The following is a 5,065-nucleotide window of genomic DNA, read 5'->3' as shown; positions in this document are numbered from 1 at the left end:
CAGGCCGTGAAGAAGGATCTCGATGCCAAGATTGCCGCCTTTGCTGATCGCTTGAATTCTTTTAAATTTCTGCTTTAGGACTTTCTCTTATCAATATGTAATGATGGCACTATTCTAACCATGGCTTTCGATGCCGATTTGCATGTAATATTTCGACAATGGTTCTGGCACGTAGGCCATATAATTTGACGTTTAATTTGCCAAGTCTTTTCAGTTTCCACTATGCATTTATTCTGACGGCTATTCACTTATTGTTGCGCCGTTCAAACTCCATTGCACCCCCTTACGTAGTCGTTGCTTGGTTTCTGGGAAATAAGCCAATTTATTGCAATCTTATACCACGTTTTCTTGATTCAATGTAAGTCTTTGTTCATTAAAGGCCAAAGCTATTTACGATGGTAGTGGTAATTTACATGGCCTGTAACCATAAGATAAAGAGTTGGCAACTGATTGCCACTAATTAATGCACTCCTTTGTTGTTATACTATAAATAGAGCGTTTTTGGTTACTTCTCTTCAGTAACTTTTTCAGACTCTCCTTGCTTTTTTCCAGAATTCCTTCCCTGCTCTTACAAACCCTTCAGCCATGGCTAGCCGTCGTGTTCTTAACCAAATCCGGGGCTTGGCCTTTGATCAGGACCTATTTTGGGAGTTGCACTCTCTCTTTCTTTGGCTGAAGAGCTTACTGGGCTCATTAACCAGCTTCTTTCGAGGAATATTATTGCCTCGGTAAAAACTCCTCTTCAGGAGTTTTTGAGCCTTCTGCATGAAGCTGTACCCCTATATGAAGAAACCGAGAGCTTACTGCTCGAGTGTTCTTTGCTGAACACCAAATTGATGAGAAGATGGAGGAATTTGAAGCGTTGAAGGCTGCTCTGAACCAAGCGGACCCTGAGGGGAATGTGGGAGCTCTGAAAGCCTTAGTGGACAAGCTTTCTACCACCGCCCGTGAAGAGCTGGATATTCGACAGGAGAAATCGCGACTGGAAACCCAACAAGAAGATGTCTTAAGACGCATGGAGCCTCTTAGGGCCAGACGATAGTTATAGGACCAATCCTCCCTTTTAAAGTTTCTTTGCCATAGTTGTAATGCTCCATTCTAATTAATAAAACATTCGAGTTTGGCAATTTATTCTCTTTTACTTCCTTATTCGATGTTTATTTCATGCACTGTTGGCTTATACGTTTTTAAGTATTTGCCATTTATCGTCATTTTGTCGATTTCGACCTCCTAATTCCTTAATCGAATAAGCGTTGTTTAGAAGTACTTTCTCGACTGCGAAAGGGCCTTCCCAGTTCGGAGCCCACTTTCCACAATGAACAATGTGGAACGGGCTACCGTTCCTATGGTTATGTTCAACATAATTGCTCCTAAGGAAGAACCTGTTTTCCCTTCATAATCGGAAAGTACCATGTCGTGAGGGATTAGGTCTGCTTTAGTTTTGCCCAGCTTCTTGAGCATAAACTTAGGCATTAAATTGATTGTGGCCCCTCCGTCGACAAGGACTTTATTGACTCCTTTTTCGTCGACTTTGGCCCAAACGAATAGCGGCTTCAAATGGCTTTTCATCTGCTCCGTTGGTCTCTGGAAAATAGCTCTTTCGTCTTCGACGGATCCTTTTTGCATCACGTAGTAGCACAAGGGGTTATCATCTGGCTCTTCTTCGTCGTAGTAGTCTTCTTCACTCTCGGTGACCTCTGAGATTCTGTCGAATTCAGCGGGTAAGATAGACACTATGCAGATGATGTTAAGGTCTTCCCCATCACTGTCATCGAAATCCTCTAACATGTCTTCATCCTCATCTTCGACAACATCTTTGCCCTTTTCTTTGGCTGGGTTCTCTGGCACGATTGCTACCTGTTTGATGGCGTGGTCTAGCTGGTTGATAATCGACGCCACACTAGCTCATTTCGAGGGTTGTCTTCTGGCTTTATGTCCCATAGTGAACGGAACTCGCCACCTCTTTCTCTTTCAGCTTTTCTCTTCCTCAGGAAACGTCTGAACTGAGTTCTGGTCATTTGTTCAGGAGCGTACTAGTTCCCACAACCATAGGAGTAGCTTCGCGACACGCGAGAATTGTTGATGAAAATGTAAGATCAAGTTTTGATCTAGTAGTACAACTCTATGTTTTGATGATTACAAGTTAACCTTTTGATATGAACAATTGTGGTACTCTAACGTGTTTTTCTGAGTGTGCTATTTACAGGCTCTGACCTCAACTCAATCTCACACAAATCAGAAGCACTGTGTATAAAGGGTAACCCAAGCAACGCTTTCGCATTCACCATGTTCAGTATGAACAGTGGAAAAGCTTCAGAAGTTCTGAAGCTATACAAACTCTGATGTGGACTCAGTCGCTAGAAGCTCTGAAGATCCAGAAGTTCTGATAACCAAGAAACACTGAAGGTTCAGATGTTCTGATGGTGTAGAAGACTCTGAAGATCCAGAAGCTGAATAGTGGAAACTCTGAAGTCCAGAAGCAAGAAACTCTGAAGGCCATGTTCTTCCCTCTGAGTTCAGAATCAGAAGATACAATGGTCAGAGGATCTGTGCTTTCCCTCTGACTCTGATCAACCGGCTTCACAAGTTCCAATATGAAGTATTCCCCTGATCAGAAGTCTCCTAGGTTAAAAGGTCAAGTCGCTATCCAAGTACAAAAGCAAGTGTACCTTCCTGACGACCTACCTAACGTTCTCAGCCACAGCAGAAGCTGGATTTTCCAGAACTGCCCTCCAACGGTAGCATTTCCCATGCAACGCTCAACCCTAATCCTTGGAGTATATATAGAGGCTGAAGATTGAAAGAAGCGGTTAGAAAGAAACACATATACGCGCAAGACATATTCAAAATATTCTAAGCTTTCTTTCATCTGAAATTCATTGTGTTTACTATTAGCTTTTTAGAAGCAAATCTCTTGTAAACAATTCTTTGATAAACAGTTTGTTTATTTCCTTTAGGAGATCAAGGTTGATCGGATCCTAGAGAAGACTAAGAGAGTGAATCTTAGTGTGAGCTAAGTCAGTGTAATTGTTAGTCACTTGTAGGTTTCAAGTGCAGTTGTAACTCTTACCTGATTAGTGGATTGCCTTCATTCTAAGAAGGAAGAAATCACCTTAACGGGTGGACTGGAGTAGCTTGAGTGATTTATCAAGTGAACCAGGATAAAATCCTTGTGTGCTTTTCTATCTCTTATCTTTAGCACTTAAGTTCTCGAAAGATTTGTCAAAATCTTTAAGGTGGAAGTTTTGTTCTGAAAACGTTATTCAAACCCCCCCCCCTTTCTACCGTTTTTCATACCTTCAATACGTTTCAAGAACAATGTTCTTCATATTGTCCGGGATAGCCACCTCCCTCACCGCCGCTGAGAACGGCTCAAACTCCGCCACGGCCTCTGCCTCTCGCTCTCCTTCGTCTTGCTGCTCGAAACGATAATGCCCAAGCTGCTCCTGCAGATAGTCGTTCCGCTATCGTATATCATCAACACTGCGGATCAGGCGCCTCCAATCTCGATCGGTGATTGGAGCCTGCGGTAGCGGTGTTCCTTCTCCTGAGACTCCTGGCGTGTGCTCCGGTGACCTCTGTTGCTCCGGTGAGGACGACGGAGAAGGTAGCGAAGGCGTCAGAGAAGGAGGAGGAAGAGGCGGTGGAGGTGGATGATGAGTCAGTTGCTCAGTTTCCTCGCGGTGAACCTGCTCGCGTCGCGGCCTGCCTCTCACGCGATGCGGTGGCGAACCGCGCCGCTGCTCCTGCTCTCCATCGCGTCGTCGACGACGTGTCTCCATCAAACGTCACTAGCAAACTAGGAATCCAACAGAAAATCCAGAAATCGAAGAAAATTGCTCAGAAAATCAAACTTCTCTCAACCAAATCACAATCCACGTAGTCTGGGAATCGAAATCTACCGATCCCCACAGACGGCGCCAAATGTTCTATCCAAGAACATAGAGATGAGGTATGGTACCTAGAGTGAAAGGATCGTGATGTGAGAATCTAGAGAGAGTTTAGAGCGTAACCGCTTTGAGAGAGAAAGTAACTGAATTTCAAGCTTGTTATTTCTCAAATGAGCTCAAAGTCCCTTACAATTGATACCCGCCCCCTATTTATAGACTTGGGGCTGGGCTTAGCATTCCTGACCACCCTTAGTGGGCCAGCTGGGCCTCCTAGGAGAAGGCCCAACTCTCTGGCTCGTGCGTCGCCCCAGACAAACGTCCCTGGGCGAGGGCCCCTGGGGTCTCGCCCAGTCCAGAATAGTATCAGACACCCAACACTTTTCATTTGTGTGAAAAAATTCACTTTTTTTTAACACCAAACACTCAAATGGATAAATGAGATACTAATAGTGCAATTAAGCATCCGAGGCCATGAGACCATATGTATCTTAATCCATACCTCTAAGATAAGACTAAACATATTCATAAGCACTGGATTGGATTTAAAATCTGATTAGCATACAATAAAGTTTCGTGATTCGTCAAGGTCTAGGTAGGCGAAAAAGAGCTTTCCCTACAGAAAGTTGACCACGTCATCGATAAGATACTGAAGGAAACAGTTAATTTAACTTTTATTATACATAGATGGTTTACTAGTTTATCTTGAAGAGTAAAAAATTTAAAGTTACTAAATTATTTCAATTTATACAATAGTTATTTCAATTTACAACTAACTCGTGTAAAGAGTGATTATAAAAGATATTGTAGTAGTATTAAATTAGGACTAGTTTTACTTCAAAAGACTCTTTTAAAGTATGACTTTAAGGCATGTGGTTGGGCTCAATAAGTAAATCCATGCACTAACCGTCTCAACTGAATTTACTGAATTTATAGATAGCTAAGCTCCTAAGAGCATCTCCAATAGGGATGGCACCCGCGCGGGGCGGGGGCGGGGAGTGGCTCCCCATCCCCGTCCCCGCATCTGTCTTTTGTCCCCGTCCCCATCCCCATTCCCCACGGCGGGGTAAATTTTCACCCCATCCCCAATCCCCACCTCCCCACGGGTCCCCATGGGGACCATTAACACATCATTAAAAATATAATAAAACTAAATTAAATATAAAAAATACACAAAT

Source organism: Lotus japonicus, chromosome 1 (genome assembly GCF_012489685.1).
Source record: "Lotus japonicus ecotype B-129 chromosome 1, LjGifu_v1.2".
In the NCBI taxonomy this organism is placed as follows: Eukaryota; Viridiplantae; Streptophyta; class Magnoliopsida; order Fabales; family Fabaceae; genus Lotus; species Lotus japonicus.
Note: the sequence above shows the minus strand (reverse complement) of the source record.